This window comes from Leopardus geoffroyi, chromosome C2 (genome assembly GCF_018350155.1).
Source record: "Leopardus geoffroyi isolate Oge1 chromosome C2, O.geoffroyi_Oge1_pat1.0, whole genome shotgun sequence".
NCBI classification, from domain to species: domain Eukaryota; kingdom Metazoa; phylum Chordata; class Mammalia; order Carnivora; family Felidae; genus Leopardus; species Leopardus geoffroyi.
This window is the reverse complement of record NC_059333.1, coordinates 30,296,862-30,315,688: the sequence shown is the minus strand read 5'-3', so window position 1 is coordinate 30,315,688 and position 18,827 is coordinate 30,296,862. Positions and strand designations below refer to the sequence as shown.

General features: G+C 36.0%; 1 protein-coding gene and 1 pseudogene across 20 annotated transcripts in view; both read right to left on the bottom strand.

Annotated features, from left to right (window-relative positions):
• ROBO2 (roundabout guidance receptor 2) overlaps window positions 1–18,827 on the bottom strand; it is a 1,707,596-nt gene that overhangs the window by 789,084 nt on the left and 899,685 nt on the right. The window lies entirely within an intron of this gene.
• Window positions 10,700–11,585, bottom strand: LOC123610718 (annotated as a pseudogene).

The window sequence follows — 18,827 nt, the reverse complement described above, 5'->3', positions numbered from 1 at the left end:
TTCGAGTTCCAGGTCAGACTTGCTGCTGTCAGCACACGGCCTGCTTTGGATCCTCTGTCCCCCCGCTCTCTGCCTCTCTCCCGCTCAAGCTGTCTCTCAAAAATAAAATAAACATACAATTAAAAAAATTGGGGCATCTGGGTGGTTCAGTTGGTTAAGCATCTGACTCTTGGTTTCAGCTCAGGTCATGATCTCATGGTTTTGTGAATTCAAGCCTTATGTCTGGCTCTGTGCTGATGGTGCAGAACCTGCTTGGGATTCTCAGTCTCCCTCTCTCTCTGCCCCTCCCCTATGTGTGCTGTGTCTGTCTTTCTCAAAATAAACAAATAAACTTAAAAAAATAAAAAAGAATTAAAAAAGTATTTACTGAGTTGCTGTTATATGTTGGCACTGTGATAAACAGAAATGTAAATGGCACAGTGCTGTTCTCCAGGAATTTAAGACCTAGAGTGAGGTGGGTGAACAATGCAGGTTGGGCTATTCTAGAAGTATGTAAACAGGATAATGGGGATCTTGAGAACAGGCACTTAATGGACCACAAAGTAAAATTTCCAAAAGAAGGAGAAAAAGAAGCTGAGTCCTACAAGACAAAAAGGAATTAAATGGGAAAGATAAGAGATGAATACTGTGGGGATCAGTATGGGGATCAGTAGCCTGAGGATATATGATATTTTTAAGGATTCCTAACTTGCTTTTTAAAAACAAAATTAATATTTATTTATTTTTGAAAGACAGCGAGAGAGAGCATGAGCAGGGAAGGGGCAGAGAAGGAGACACAGAATCCAAAGCCGGCTCCAAGCTCTGAGTTATCAGCACAGAGACTGATGTGGGGCTCGAACCCATGAGCTGTGAGATCATACCCTGAGTTGAAGTCAGATGCTCAACTGACTGAGCCACCCCGGCACCCCCCTAAATTGTTTTTTTTTATGGCTAGAGTAAAATGTTTAGCTATAAAACTAAAGAGGTAGGCTGGAGTCAGTTTATGAGGGACCTTGTAAATAAGACTAAGAAATCCTCATTTTATGCTGAAGGCAAGGGGAAGCTGTTGAAAGATTTTAATTAAGATAATGAGTTGTGTGGTCATATTTGCGTTTTAGAAAGATGTCTGGCAGCAGAGTTGAAAACACTTGGAAGGTCTGGTAGTGAAGTAGAGAAAACTATTTGAGAAGTTTGGGTCTCTCACAGTCTTGGGAAAACAGTAACTGCTTAAAAACAACACCTTCCATCACTACCACCAAGGGAAACAAAAAAACAAAAAACAAAAAACTTTTGTTCACAGTCAGTGTGGAAACCCGATGGGCCAACAAAATTATTTTGGGTAGTAAAGATGCATTAAAATAAAAAAAAATTCAAAATATGTGTTTACTTTGCAAAACATAGGGATCAGCATTTCATAAATCATAAGTAAAAATAACTCCTTTGAGTTCAATAACAGGCTAAGGAAATGCCTTCTAATTCCCATGGTTTTCTCTTTTAATCTGTTAGATAGTTTTCTTTTGTAGTTTATTTATAGATAATTAAGAATAGAGATTCATTAATTTACTGTTACATTATATTTAGCTTTTCAATAATAAATTGGGGCTGGGGGATGCAGATTCTACTTCATATGAGAATTTTAAAAATATATTATTTGAGGTTCCTGGGTGGCTCAGTTTGTTATGCACCCGACTCTTGATTTTGGCTCAGGTCATGATCTCATCATTTGTGAGTTGGAGACCCATGTTGGGCTCTGTGCTGACAGTGCGGAACCTGCTTGAGATTCTGTCTCCCTCTCTGTCTGCTCCTCCCCCACTTTCTCTCTCTCTCTCTCTCTCTCTCTCTCTCTCTCAAAATAAATAAAAATAAACTGAAAAATAATAAATAAATTCTTCTTAGCTTTAAACTCCTTACATCTAATATGCACCATACGTAAAGATACTATGCAGAACCAGAATTAAAGAACACACTTGTTGTGTGGGATTGTTGAATGTGCATGTTATTCTGAACCCTTCTCCCCACGTTTAACTCCTGCAATCTGTCTGCCAATACATGCTTCTTAGTCATTTGCTGTAGTGTGCTTTCACCTAGAAGGTTTCTGTACATTTTATAGAAGACCAAGAGATAGCCAGCACTATAAAATATTTAAATATGGTGTGGTAGACCAGCATCATCACTAACGAAAATCTTGTTAGAAATAAAAGTTGGGGCGCCTGGGTGGCTCAGCTGGTTAAGTGATCAACTCTTAATTTTGGCTCAGGTCATGATCTCATGGTTTGTGAATTTGAGCCCTGTGTTGGGCTCTGAGCTGACAGCACAGAGTCTGCTTGGGATTGTCTCTCTCCTCTTTCTGCCCCTCCCTCTCTCTCTCTCTCTCTCTCTCTCTCTCTCTCTCTCTCTCAAAAATAAATATGTAATCATTAAAAAAAAGAAATAAAAGTTATTGAGCCCCACTCCAGATATACTGAATAAGCATCTCCAGGGTTATGGTTCAGGAACTATTTTAGCAAGCTTTCCAGATGATAATTATGCATCTTGAGAAGAATTATAGTAAAAGATCAATCCAAAATCTAAGGATGATTTTAGTTAATGAAAAAAATAATTTTGCTGCTGTGAATGTCTAGACTTTTAACAGATAACCACAAATATTCACTAAAATCGTACCAAAGCTATATTGGCTCTGGTTGAACCAATTATATGTTCACATTCATGTAACAATGATCTATAGGAAATATATGCCATTAAGCTCCTGAGACTCCTACATCCACAGAGACCTGATCAGCTCATCCAGCAGGAGATACCAGCACATTCAATAGAACATACATTCAGGATAGGAAATGAAGGTCCTCAGTGCAAACTTAATTTTAATACAAATTACCCAATGAAACACAAAGGTATACTATTTTCAATGAGTTTGTAAGAATAATTGTTAGTCACATTTTTTTCTGAATTATATCAAATATTCTTATTTTATAAATTAGTTGTTTGATACTGACAATTACAATAACTTAACCAGTGGTATAATGTGCAGAAACCGATTAGAATGCATTGCGAATTAAGAAACAAAGCATTTCTTTTCTTGATGCAAATCAAATAAAAATGTCAAACTGCTGCAATCAGACATCCTAGATATGAATATTCATTGGCAACTGTTCATGGCAGATTTATGAATTCTTTCACCTGCTGTTAGGAGGAAAAAGGAAAACATTAAATTGTCAAATAAAGCTATTAACATAAGCTAAGAGAAAAAAATATATACACAGATGGATGCTGATCTCGGAATTATGCAATCTTATCAAAAAAGACCTATTTCTTTTATATCGTGAACACATTAGTTTTATGCATGCAGATTGCAAAGGTCTGAGATTTGAACTCAGTATCCACTAGTAGCACCCTGTCTTATGGTTTATGGAGGACAGTGAAATCAAACATCTATCACCTTGTCATGTAAAGCCATGTGTAAAGATACTCATTAACACTCTAAGTCATGCTTAGAAAGTCTGCTTCCTTCCTTCAGCAACATTTACATCAACATCCACATACACTAAACTATTTTGCCCTAAAGAAAAGCTTTTGATTAAATTAGAGGATATAATTTAAATGGATGATAACAAACTGCTTCAGTGGATTTGTTTTGAAGGTTTAGTAATGAGAAACCATATAAAATGTTTGTGTAGGCACGTTAGGTTACTTATTTAACCATGTGTGAATTTCAGTTAATTTGTGGAATACGGTTTCCATGGGCATTTTTAGTGCTTCCTGATTATTACCAGGGTTGGAGTGCTACAAAAACATAACATTTCCTGGAGCACTTAGGCATTTTCATTTATCGACAAGGTAAGGATGAACAGAAGCAATAAAAACTACACTTCAAATATCTCGTTATTTTCTCATACACAATTTGATTCTTGTTTGGTTCAGGTATTTTTTGGCTTACCTTTTACATTTCTTTTAGGTCACTATCTTTGACCCAATATTTTAGATACGTATAGAATTTTTTCCCCTTTTAGTTTCTATTATAAATAAATATATATCTAGTCCCAATGGACTGTTTTATGTTAATTAGTTGAATGAAATAGTAATGACACCATTAGGCCAAGAAGACTTTGGGTTGTATTATATCAAATAATCATACAATTTCAACCAAATATTTAGCAAAGGAATTGTGCCATTTTTCTACAAGATGAAGCATTTGAAGAGAATTGCAGAGATCTGAAACAAGATCCATTTCCTCTATTACTGTTCCTCAACTATGCCAACAAGTTAAACTAGAAGTCATCTGAGTGTGTTCCCAACACATTGGTTTGGTTGACAAAACCAAAGTAAATGGTGCTGAATCCTCAAAAGTTTGCATTATCACATTCATTCATTGTTGGTGGAAGTGTAAATTAGTGTTTTCGATGGAGGATAATTTGCTAACATTTGTCATGGAGCATAATTCATCCAACATATAAAAATTAAATATGCATACACCATTTAAGCCAGCAATTCCATTTCAAGGAACTGAATGTATAAACATTTACCATATTCAAAAGTATTCATTGCATCATAGTTTGTACCAGCAAATAATTGAAAGCAACCTACATATCTATTATTAGGGGACAGGTTAAATAAATCATATTCACCCACACAAAGGATTATTTGCAGACGTTAAAAGAATGTGGTAGTTCAATATGTACTGATGTGGACTAATTTTTCAAAGTGTATTTTGAAATCAAAGCAGCAAGACACAAAACTGTGTATATAATATGCCTTAATTTTAGTGTAAGACACTGAGAAAGAGAAAGGGAATCTAGTTTTCTGTTTATTCATTTATCTGTGTATCTTTCCAGGATACGCAAGAGACTCAAAGCAAGGATTGTTTCTACTAGGTGAATAGGGAAGGAATACACACACTTTTCATTCTAAATCTTTTTGTATTTTAAAGACATTTATCATGTGAATGTACTAGGTAAATAAATTTGATATATAAAAAAATAATTGCAAATAATTCATTTCTAAAATATGCCACAATATGAAAAGCATGGATTGAGGGATACATAAGAATAAATGACCATATTCTAAAGATTCCACTGTTTTGCGTTAGGAACAATTAAGGAATATTCTTCCAATGTCCTTTCATTATTTAATTTTTTATCCAATCAGCTGTACTTAAAAATTTGCAGCCAATGCTACACTTTTAGACTTGATTATATTATAGACAGTCTCCTCCCAAAATTGCACACATGTAAACACCCACAAATTTGCAATAAATCCAGGGGACTTATTTATTGTATCCACTCCAAGGCCATCCATGGATCCCTAACTCTCCATGAATCTTGGGCTAACAGCCCCTTATTTGAATAGTGACATAAATGTAGAAATTAAATATCATTCATTTTCATTCTCAAATCATGTAAAAAGACTCTAATAATCACTTTGAGCAAGACTTCAAAAATAAGTAAATGTTTTAAATTGAAATTTGTGATTATAATCTAAGCCAAAGTAACTCCTGAAAAACAATACATTTATAATCTCAAGTGGCCATCTCTCCAACTTCCATTTAGTTATTTTGTACCTTGGCAGCAATTCTATTATCACTGAAAAATTTTAAAATACATAGGCTTGAGAAGGAAAAAAAACCCCTTAATATTAAGAAAGTGTTACTATAGCCAAAGAGTGAAGAATAATAATATAGAGGTTGCATGCTTTTAGAAAATAGCATGAGACCAGTTTCAAGGATGCGATGAAGCCTGATGTTATTTTAATATATAAATCTCATTATACATATTAATCCAGAAATAAACACTATTGCCTAAAAGAGTAGTCATTAAGATACTACCTCTTTGAATGCACACAATTCCTTAACAATTACTCTAAATTGCTTAAGTAACATATTTCCCAGGAAACACCTGATAATGATTTTATGTACATGTAAATAGATTTTCTTTTAGTATTATATCTACAATAATCATTATGCTATTTAAAAAAATAATAGTAAATACAACACCAAGTGCTAAGTACATAGGCAGAGTACCTAGAAGCTGTATTTGCTAATGTAAAATTTTTAATTACTACAAAACAATGAAAGATATTTAATCACACATGTTATTCTTAACATGCTACCACTGTTCTTTCAGATTAGGGCTCTGTATACGGAGGTTTCCATCAGTTGTTTTTATGGGTTTGTTTGAGCTGCTCATTTTCTCTGTCTTAAAACATTTGAAAAGTAGCATAACATCTCTTTTCTTTGACCTCGTCTGACAAATTAAATATTCAACAACCCGAAGCATCCATTACCCTTGAGATGACATCATGATCTCAACAACACTCCTTTAGGCAAATCAACATAATTGCCGCACATCTAGAACATACTGAGATTCTTCTTAGACAAGACAGTGAGAGCCTCTGCTATTAAGAGGTTAGGATTAGGTTTAAATGGCTCGGGTCTTAGATTCAGCACTTTATTTAATATCTGGGTAACAAATACAGTTTTCCTTTAACTAATAAATGCAGAAAGACAAAGCTATGAAATCCGTATTTATTGAGTATGATGGGAAAGAATATTCTATACCATTTATTTTGGAAATCAAAGCATTTATCAAAATACCATTTCACCCAGTTTTTTGAAGGAACAAAGGTAGCTAATAGTAAACTGAAGCACTTCCTAATAAGTGTCCCATTTAAGTGCTCACTCAGTATTGATGATAGTTTTACCAGCTCATCTAATTATAAAGCTAGACATCTTAACTGAGGTGTTATTTGTAGCGGATCTCAGATATTCTAACGAGTATCTGAGAACAACAATAAGAACAGCAACAATATTCACAAACCAATTCTTATAGAGAATTTCTTATATGCCAAACACTATTCTAAGTATTTTTTAGATGATTTAGTTCAGTTACTTCCTTACAGCCACCTCATGATGGAGGTGATGTTATTAACTCGTTTACAGATGAGAAAGCTGAGGTGAAGAGGGATTTACCTACCTTGCTCAAGGTCACAGAGCTTGTGGAGAATTTAAATCCAAACCAAGGAAAGTTATACATATAAACACTACAAAATTACATTGGACATTAAAAATATGTTTTAAATATTTTTTTTTTCCAAAAGAAAGTTCACAAGACTTAAGGGTGATGATTATCCAATGACATCATCCAACAGGTATTTCTTAGTTACTGTTAGATATTGTGGTGGATGCAAATAAGAAAGATCTGAATGACAACCTATATGATACTTAATAAACCTAAGAGAAAGGTAAGTGTTTTTTTTTTAAATGCTCTGTTTTTTTATTATTGTTTCCACTTTTATCAAGTAAGAAAAATAAAATATATGGGACGAAGAAGCTTTCAATTTTTTCTGTAACTCTCATCTATATATAGCAAAATCTTGGTTTGCGAGCATAATTCACTCTGGAAACATGCTTGTAATTCGAAGCACTTGTATATCAAAGCAAATTTCAAGAACCATTGGCTCAGTTGTAATCATGTGATGTGCCATGTACTAATCGTATTACAAGACATCACTTGCTTATCAAGTTAAAATTTATTGGAAATACTCGCTTGTCTAGTAGAACACTCAGAGAACAAGTTACTCACAATCCAAGGTATTTTCTTTTTTAAGCTTAATTATCTTTGAAAAAGAAAGAGAGAGAGAGAGAGAGAGCAAGCAGGGTAGGGTCAGAAAGACAGGAAGAGAAAGAATCTCAAGCAAGCGCCACACTGTCAATGCAGAGAGCCTGACTTGGGGCTCAAACTCATGAACCATGAGATCATGACCTGAGCCGAAAACAAGAGTTAGATGCTGAACTGACTGAGCCACCCAGATGCCCCATATATATATATATATATATATATATATATATATATATATATATATGCCCTATATGCCCCATATATATATATATATGTATATATATACTTACAACAACTATATTTAAAGCTTTTTTAAACTTAAATTAAAAAAATTTTTTTTAAATATAGTGGTTGTAAGAATATAGTTAAAACAATGTTATTTGGCTATTTTATGATGTTCCTTTATAGTTTTTTTCATCCTATTAATTTAAGTCTCTCTGACTGGTTTCTAAATGTTCACAAGGGCACCTGAGTAGCTCAGTTTGGTTAAGCGACCAACTCTTGATCTCAGCTCAGGTCTTCCTTTCATGGTCCTGAGTTCAAGCCCTGCATTGGGCTCCATACTTGGCATAGAGCCAACTTAAAAATTAAATATATATATATATATAAACTAACTAACTAACTAAATACATACATATATACCTCTGAGCTGAGCATGGAGCCTGCTTAAGATACTCTCTCTCTGCCCCTCTCCCCTGCTCACTCCCTCTCTCTCTCTCTCTGATAAACAAATAAATAAATAAATAAATAAATAAATAAATAAATACTTACAAAGTCTGTAACAGTCTACTCTTCTGAGTAACCTTCAGATTCTCTATCTATGATGAAGCCTTCCCTGAAAACTTACATCTAAATGACTATAAAGTAGGTGATTGGAAATGCTCACTTGGCATCAACTATGCCCAGTTACATATTCACATTGTACTGAAATTTTTAGGTATTATTTCTTGAAGGCTAATTGTCTGATTTTATTTTCTTCATCATTCTGAGAGCAGCTCTATCCAATATAATATTCTGCAGTGATGGGAATATTCTATAATTGTGCTATGCAACAGAGTAGGCACTAGACACATAATAGTTACTGAACACTTGAAATGTGGCTAGAGAGACTGACAATTGAATTTTTAGTTTTATTGAATTTTAATTAATTTAAATTTAAAGTTAGTCACATGTGGCTAGTAGCTGCCTTTTGAAGAATGTATATCTACAGTGATTTTTGCAGAAGAGCTATTTAATAAAGTCTGTGGAATAAATGAATGAATGAATGAATGAATGAATGCATACACAAAACTTCTTAGGTTCTATGTTGTTGTTGTTGTTGTTTTTAGAAAGAGAGAGGCACAAGTGAGCTAGGGGCAAAGAAAGAGAGATTCCCATGAGGGACAGAGAGAGATAGGGAGGGAGACAGAGAAAGAGAGAGAGAAGAGGGTCTCACCCAGGGCTCATGTTTTTACCTGAAGCAGGGCTCAAGCTCACCCAATGTGAGACTCAAACTCACCAAAAGTGAGATCATGACCTGAGCCAAAGTCAGATGCTTAACGACGGAGCCACCCAGGCACCTAACTTCTCAGGTTCTTAGGAAACATCTATCTGCACCCAAACCTTCATTTTCTAAAGTATGACAGACCATTTATGGAAGCAATCCTTCTAGGGATTTCTGTCTTAGAATCATAAAGTTAGTCTAGAAAGAGGCTCTAGATCATTTATCTATCCAAATCCTTATTTGACAATGAGAGATGACTGAGTCCAGGGAAGACAAGTATCCTTGTTTCAGAGCTAGACTGTGAAGAATCAAGGACTAGAGCTCAGGTACTTTTGTTCTCAGGGAAATAATATTTGCCATAATATCCTAAAATTTTATGGGTAATTAACCTCTGTACATGACCTGTCCATGAGATTGTAAACCTAGTCTAGTGTTTTGCTTTGGCAAGGATTAAAATACAGGTGGTTTACTTGGGGTGAATGAACACTGGTAGGAAAGTGACACAGGTAAGGTTAGGTACAATAAAAAACATTATCCAGACAGTTATTGTGGGCACTAGAAATGAATTCCATGAAGAAAGTTCTTGATATAGTTTAAAATGAATACTTCATAGTTGCCCCAGTTTGGTGAAGTTTGGAGAAGGGAGGTGTCAAATGAGGGAGCTGGAATATTTCTCAGCTCCCATCAGTCAAAACTCCCAGGCTTTTGGAAATAAGTAGAACTCAATGATGAGGCAAGGCCAAAGACATATTGTTCGGACATGTCTCACTGAACTGAGATTTTCATTTCAGTTACGTACCTGTGGAAGGCAATTTAAACATACGCAAATATACAGTTGCATACCTATGTGGATGTGTATATGTGCTTTTTTTTTTTAGTTTAAATTCAAGTTAGAAAACATATAGTCTTGGTTTCAGGAATGGAACCCACTGATTCATCTCTCACATATAACACCCAGTGCTCACCCCCAACAAGTACCTTCCTTAATGCCCATCACCCATTTAGCCCATTCTCCCACCCCTCCTCCAGCAACCATCAGTTTGTTCTCTATATTTAAGGGTCTCTTATGGTTTGCCTCCCTCTCTGTTTTTATCTTATCTTTTCTTCCCTTCCCCTATGTTCATCTGTTGAGTTTCTTAAATTCCACGTATGAGTGCAATCATATGATATCTGTCTTTTCTGACTGACGTATTTCACGTAGCATAATACACTCTCATTCCATCCATGTTGTTGCAAATAGCAAACTTAAATTATTTTTTCATCACCAGGTAGTATTCCATTGTAATATATACCACATCTTCTTTATCCATTTATCCGTTGATGGACATTTGGGCTCTTTCCACAATTTGGCTATTGTTGATAGCACTGCTATAAACATTGGGGTGCATCTGCCCCTCCGAACCAGCATTTTTGTAAGCTTTGGATAAATTCCTAGTAGTGCAATTGCTGGGTCTAGGGTAGTACATTTTTAATTTTTTGAGGAAACTTCATATTGTTTTCCAGAGCAGCTGCACCAGTTTGCATTCCCATCAGCAGTGCAAAAGGGTTCCCCTCTCTATGCATCATATATATGTGTTTTCAAAGAAAGTTACTTTTACCATCAGAATAAAAATAGACTCCAGGGACAACTTTGTGAGGACAGGTTTGTCGTCCTCCTCTATGTTGAAGAAGGCAGGTACAGTCCATGGAAGGATGTGATGAGGCTGTGGTAATTCTTTTCATCATCTGTCAAACGCTCATCATGACTGGGTCTCACCAGCTCAGTGACAATAACATCCACTTGCTCAACAGCACTGGCCTCCAGAGTAAGGTCTGTCAGAAACAAGATGTTGTTGGTTGGCTTTTGGCAATCCTTTGGTCACTCTCATTCTCCACTTTGTGTCCAATCTTGATATCAGAGTGACCATCAACAAGCTCAAGTTTCTCTCCCTCTGTAGAATGGCTAAATGATAACTTCTGGGCCTCTACACTCCCTGAAGAATACATATACACCTTCCTTCCAGCCTGTCTCCATTTCCTGACCGCTGGAACCACATTGTCAAAGAATGCTGCTTTTATGTGCCCAGCTGTGAATGCCGCCCTGCACCTGAGGCTCTGCAGCTGTTTCATCACCATGGTCTTTCAGTCTAGAGACTTCTGCCAGCACCCCTTATCCACCGCTGGCCTGGATCACCCACTGCAGGTCATCTGCTCTGTTCCCAGAGGCGGCAGGGATGGGAACAGCCCAGTCCAGGTGGGGATCCTCTTCAGCCTGTTTCCCCCAAAGACTGACAACATCCTGCTGGCACTCTTCTTCTTCCCAGTGTGTCTGCAGATAGTCTTCAACATTTTCTTTGATGGAAGGAAATAAAATGTTTACTGAGACAATTGGGGTGGCAGTCACAGTGACTTCAGCAGACACGGAAAGCAGGATCATTTCTCTACCCGAATTGGCCTCCTGGAAGGAAGGGCAGAGGGGGAAGCCGGCTGTGCCCTCCCTCATGGAGGGGGGAGGAGTCCAGCACCTCCTGGACTTCCGACAGCCCAGCAAGAATCTCCCACTCTGCAACCACATGGGGGTCTGAAAAACGAGGAAGGGAACCAACTGCGTGCCCCTCAAGGTGGATGAGACCACTGCACAGGGGTCCTGAGCTCCTGAGCTGCCTAGGCCCGGAGGCCAAGACCTAGATTTCCTTGACTTTAGGACAGGTTTTTAAGTTATTTCCCTACTGGGAAATTTATGTCCACAGAGCAAGTCTAAGGACTATATTATAGTATAATTTAGCAACCCAAAAGTGATAAAACAGATAATATCTTTGTCAAAATTCTATTGCCTTAGGTATAGAGTCATTTGGAAACACATGGGTTGAAACTTGGGAAAAATGTTTAATGTAACAATTAAAATTACTTTCTACAATTATTTTTTTGTTTGTTTTTGTTTACATTGGATTCCGTTCATTCTTTTTAAGTTCAACATCGATCCATGTTACTAAATGGAAACTGTGGACATGCGTCTAATAAAATCTAAATAGTTAAGTACATTGGGGCAGTGGTTTCTGAAACTGTATCAAAATAGTTTGCTCAGCTGATTGTGCACATCTCTTCTCAAGCCCGAGTTCAGTGAAGAGACGTCATGGTGGTAACTTGAAATCCAACATAGTGGGAGTATCCACACCACAGAGATCATCAGTGTTACAAATCAAGTTGTCTCCTTCCCCACCCTGTCCTTAAACATTTAGCACCATCATTTATGGGTATGCCCCTACACAGCAACTGTGAGCCATCTCAGGACTCATAACTAATTTAATTCAATATCAGATTTATTCATAGAAGCATTGCTCCCATGCAATACATGATAATCTGGCAACCAAATTGTTTTTTCCGGAACAAAAACCCCTACAAGAATCAAGAGATAAGGTGCTGCTTTATGAAATTCTGGCTCTACACTACAGCATGAGAAAGTAATGATGTAGACAGGTAGTGTCCAGACTGATATTTTTATGACAACTAAATTGTTTCTTCTTTAATTCTGGGACCATCACATTTCCAATTTTTATTGTGTTATGAAATCACTAAAAATCTTGTCATCTCTTGTCATCTCTCATCTTAATTTCATGACTGAAAGAACATTTAATACTAAAAAAGGTAAAAAATATATAATAATATATAATCTCTGAATAAATTGCAATTCTTTCTAGAAAAGAAAAATTTGCATTCTTACACTCCCCATTTACTATATATTAGTACAAGCTTTGCAGATGAGTACTTTGGAACCCTCACAAGATAATTATGTTAATTTTTTCTTAATAAGTCATCAAAATAAGAATATTAAAAAAAGATAATATCAAGCTTTTGGACAATGTTGAGAGTTGCAGGCGCCAGACAGAAAACCCAGTCACGCTGGCAAAGGCCATAGCCTGTCTATAGGTTTCTTAGCTGAGGATGACTTTTCAGATTACCTAAATTTATGACTTCCTTCTCTGTGTTCACTCCAATAGATGTCTTATAAGAAAACATTTTTTTCAGGGGGCACCTGGCTGGCTCAGTTGGTAAAGTGTGAATATTGTTCTTGGTGTTGTGGGTTTGAGGCCCACGTTGTGCATGAATTAAAAAATAATAACAAACCATTTTTCAGTATTACTTTTATACATAGAATATATGGCAATCTCCAAACACAAGAATGTAGCCTCCTTACCAGTTATCTTCCATTAACATTAACGATTCGTCATTCTTTTTTTTTAATATATATAGATTTTAAATGTTCATTTATTTATTTTGAGAGAGAGAGTGTGTGCAAATTATGTGCAGTTGAGCAGGGGAGGAGCAGAGAGAGAATCGCAAGCAGGCTCTGTGCTGTCGGAGCAGAGCCCAACTCGGGGCTCAATGTCATGAACTACGAGATCATGACCTGAGCTGAAATCGAGAGTTGGTTGATTAACTCACTCAGCCTCCCAGGTTCCCCAGTAGGCCGTCATTTTGATTCATACATTAGTCTTATGTGTATTTCACTGAGTGTGATATTTTCTATGAATTGATACCATGTAGTTTCAGAATGAGTAAAATGAGAACCCTATCTAGAGACAAGGTGAACTGATTCATGCCTGGCCTGACCAACTTGTTCTGGTAGCTGATCTGGCATATCCTGGAATCAACAATGCCTTGTGGGCTTAAAACTATGATAAATATTATTTCAATATATTTAAAAATGTTCATTTATTTTTAAGTGAGATTAGATATTATTATTCTTTATGTAATTATCTCTGGAAAATTAGTGCCAATGCATTTAAAAGTTATTTTTCTGCTTCTGAATATGTAACAGGAACAGTGTGTATGTTATTATGTCACACCTTCTTCTACTAAAAAAAGATACATGAGAACAAAACAAAACTCGTATTCAGTAGTAAATCAACTAAGTAGACACAACCAAGTGTGTATTTGGCATATTTAACAAAGCAGGCCAATAGCTCTAAATTAACACTGAATTTGCTTCTGTAAAGGAGAATTATTATTGACATTTCCAGCTTGCGGGGCCACTGAGAGTGAATAAGTTGATTGTTGTTCAATTATTTAATTAAGTTCCAGGAAAGATGTGAATCACAAGGTCTGCCAGCATTAGCACTAAATTATAGAAAAAAGACCAGTATTGGTCAAAAGCTGACAGCAATGATCACTGAGAGCATGTTATGGATTGACTGCCTTTGTCAGCTAGTGTATTGACAAGGCAAAATTCAAAAACTAGTTTTAAAATTTTGAATTAAAATGATTTTAAAAAGAATAAGCAAGCATGAATAGTTTAGTGAGTTTAAGCATACAGGGTATTTTAGCTTGTATAACCTCAGAAGAGCCACTCAATAGGCACACATATAAAGACAAGCAATTTTCTCCAACCACTTTTGGCCCGGAAAAACATAATGAGTGTTAAGAAGAATAAGCTGGCAGCATTAATAGTAACTTGAAGTTCACTAGTCCCCCTTTATTTCTTGCTTTGATTTCCATAGTTTCAGTTACCTCTGCTCAACTGTAGTCAGGAAGCAGATGATCCTCCCTTGGAAAAGGACAGGTCCATATAGGTCACCAGTAACCCTAGTGCTATGTCACAATGCCTGTGTCATTCACCTCACTTTATCTCATCATGTACGTGTTTCGTCATCTCACATCATCAAAAGAAGGGTGAGTATAATACAATAAGATATTTAGAGAGACCTCATTCACACAGCTTTTATTATAGTATGTTGTTATGTTGTTCTATTTTATTATTATTGTTCTTTATTTCTTACTGTGCCTTATTTATAAATTAAGCTTTATCATAGGTGTGTATATACAGCAAAAAAAAAAAAAAACCCAGGAAATATGCAAAGTTTGGTATTATCATCACTTTCAGACATCCACTGGGGGTCTTGGAACAATCCTCTCTGGATAAGGTGGGACTACTGTATTGCCTCTTCAAAATATCATATGGAAATGCAAAAGTGAAAATACAAGAAATCCACTCATTTTCAGGCTTTCATATTTCTAAACATGTTAAGATGTTTAGCATATGTATACCTTAAACATAATCCAGCTAGCACAAATAGTACAAATGTCTTTCAGGGGACTAATATACATGCAATGGATAGCTATTGTGTTAATTAGAAGTGTGAAAGAACAACTGCATTGTTTTTTTCCAGTAGGGTATGTATGCATATCTAGCATCTAAATCTGTATCTATGTCTATATGTCTTTTATGATCAATTGCATCTATCATAGAATGACAGATGTGACCAAGGAAGGAAAAACAATAGATCTAACACAATTTTATTTTTTTTAAGTTTATTTATGTATTTTTTTTAAATTTTTTTTTCAACGTTTATTTATTTTTGGGACAGAGAGAGACAGAGCATGAACGGGGGAGGGGCAGAGAGAGAGGGAGACACAGAATCGGAAACAGGCTCCAGGCTCTGAGCCATCAGCCCAGAGCCTGATGCGGGGCTCGAACTCACGGACCGCGAGATCGTGACCTGGCTGAAGTCGGACGCTTAACCGACTGCGCCACCCAGGCGCCCCTATTTATGTATTTTGAGAGAGAGAGAGCGAGAGAAAGAGGCAGAGAGTGGGAGAGGAAAAATTCCCAGCAGGTGGTGTGCGTCTTGAACTCATGAACTGTGAAATCATGACCTGAGTCATTAAGAGTAGGCTATTCAACCAACTTAGCCACCCCAGGTGCCCTAATGCAATTTTTTAAAATTGTATTTCAATGTTTATTTATTTTTGAGAGAGACAGAGACGGTGTGTGAACTGGGAAGGGGCAGAGAGAGAGGGAGACACAGAATCTGAAGTAGGCTCCAGGCTCTGAGCTGTCAGCATAGGGCCTCGAACTCACAAACTGCAAGATCATGACTTGAGCTGAAGTCGAGGCTGACCCAACTGAGCCACCCAGACCCCTAATGCAATTTTTTTTTTTATCCAGATTTTGGTTCTATACCACATGCCAAAAGTCATCATTAAATTGGGATGAATTTTATTTCAACCACCAAAAATAATATCATTTCTGGAACACAGATGAGAAGTAAGCGTTTTTAAATTGCTAAATAACCCCAACATTTCATTTTGTGAACTATGGTATTGGGGTTTTAACTTTCGTTTTAAGCCAAGGTTACAAGGTTCTAGTAGGCTATGAAATCTTTGATTTTGTAAGTTACAAAAATAAATAAATAAATAAAGGTGACTACGTTTTCATCAATGAGAATGTTCATATAAGTGCAAACTACAAACAATTTGGGTATTGTCTAAAAGATCTTTCAGAAGGCCTTCCTGGTTTAATAGTTGGTCTTTTCTCCTTCCTCTTCTTCATCTCCTCCTCCTCCTTCTCCCTCTCCTTCTCCTCCTCCTTTCTCCTCCCTCTCTCCCTCCTTCTCTTTCTCCTCACTCTTCTCCTCCTCTACCTCTTCTCCTACTCCTCTTTCTCCTTCCTCTTCCTTTCCTTCTCTTCCTCCTCTTCCTTCCTCTCTTCCCCCTCCCTCTTTGTTTCCTTCAATTTGCTATCCCTGATTAATTGTTTTTACTAGCCTAAAGCCACTACTCTGTTGATCTTTCTAATGCAGTAAATACATTTCTATTTTGGTAGTGTATAGGTTTTTATTTCTCCTTTATTCTTAGGCAGAAGAAAGAGACAATGGTGGAAAAGGGAAACCTCTAAATTGAATGCTGAGAAAGGAAAATAAAATCTTATACAAATTGAAGGAAACTTCTGCTTTTCGGAGACATTGATAGCTGTAGGTACATAGCTGTAGATATATTATAAGAGGTACATAGCTGTAGGTATATTATGAGGTACGTGCGAATGAAACTCCAAAATCCTATTTGGGATAAACCACTTATGGAACTAATGGGATCCAGGTATAAGTAAGGCTCAGAGGAAAACCGCTGAGGAAAATGCAGAGGCTCAAATATGTAATGTTAAATTAGATAATTTAACCATTTTTCTTAAAAAAAAAAACCAAAACAAAACTATTCATGGTTTTCACTTGCTACTGCCCTATGATCTGAACCCCACAGCCTTGATGTGAAAAATCATTTCTCTGATTAAGTAGTTTATTTGCGTATGTAGTTCACTACATACACAGATCTTTCTATATGTTCTGATTGATTGGTGTGAAGTTTCCACTGATCCAGAAGAATTTATATTAAAATTGCTTGCTAATGTGAAATCTGTTCAGGAAGATTAGAAACCTATATCATATTCCCAGTAGATTAGACTATCATTCATAACAGTTGCATCCAAACTAATTCTTAATTACATGAAACATCGTAACCCCAGATAAACATGCTATTTATACAAATAATGTAAGTGTTGAGAAAACAAACAAATAAACAACAACAACAAAAAAGATGCCAAAATCCCTTAGCAACAAGGCGCCAGATTACCTCTAAGGAAATTAACTTTACTAAGTGAATAAAATAACCTAAATCCATTAAATGTAGAACTCCTATATTTAACAGATGATACAGTTCAACAATTTCACCCTATATTCTGCACCTGAAAATATATCAGGTTTTCTTTTTCTTCTTTTTTTTGCTCCTGCAATCAAACTCTTCTTACTACAAAACTAGGGTATCCTAAATCTTCCCCTGTTCTCACCATACATCAAAGTTATGCCCAGCAAAATCATAGCTTCTACTGCTTGTGTTTTCACGACAAATGCTTCTAAAATATTAATGTACAGACAATTCATCTGGGGAACTTGAAAAAATGTAGATTTCAATTCAGCAGGTCTGGAGTATGGCCTCAGATGCTGCATTTCTGATAAGCAACCAGATGATGTCTTTCTGCTCTCAAGTAGCAGCAGGGTCTTAGACACAAAGAGAAGGTATATTTCACCAAATCTTTAAATCATCACAAGAGTTTTGATATAAAAATCTTGCAAATCTAAATAGTTCGATAAGAATAAAAATATAATGTAGTGGGAATTATGACTGTATCCTCAAGAAATAGCTAAGGAAACTGAACTAAGGAAAATGGCACTAACCATAGAGGTCAATACCCCCTGTATTCCTGTCAAGAGGAAGTAATGCTTTAAATTTCTCGTTAACACTCATAAAATATTTACCATAATAACAACGTAATGCACTATAGATGCACTTGTGCTCTTTTTTGAGTCATTTGGTACCTCTCAATGCTTCTTCTGGAAGCAAATTTTGAATAAAACCTGATATTAATAAATACTATTTTTTTTTAAATATTGCTGTTAAAAATCATCATTAAAGACAAAATTGCGAGCAAAAGCTATAATTGATGGTGTTTAAAGAAACAAATGTAACTAATTACAAGATACCTATGTATATCAAATGAAAATGCCATAAAGATGGACTCAACTTCTACTTGCTAGATTAGTAGTAGACAATGCTCTCTATTTTTGTTGTCTTTAAATCTATGGAAAGAAAAGACAGGTGGGGTGAGCATTGGATTGGAGAAGGAGAAGTTCTGAAGTAAAATTATCACCTGCGTTCAAAACTTCCATAGCCTCTGTCCCTGAGTAGTTAAATAGAGATAATAACTCACTCACATAGAGTTGGGACAATGAAATGAGATAAGGCATAGAAGATGCTTAGCACTATGCCCGTGGCTAGCAACCTACAATTACAAACTTAAGTTCTTAGTACTCTTAACAATCTGAGTTTCATTCATTGCATAAATGAGGACATATTTATAAAGCATTTTTAACTTGTTTCTCCTAATAACCACAATAACCACAATAATAATATCGATTCCACTATTAATTGAATACTTACATCATATC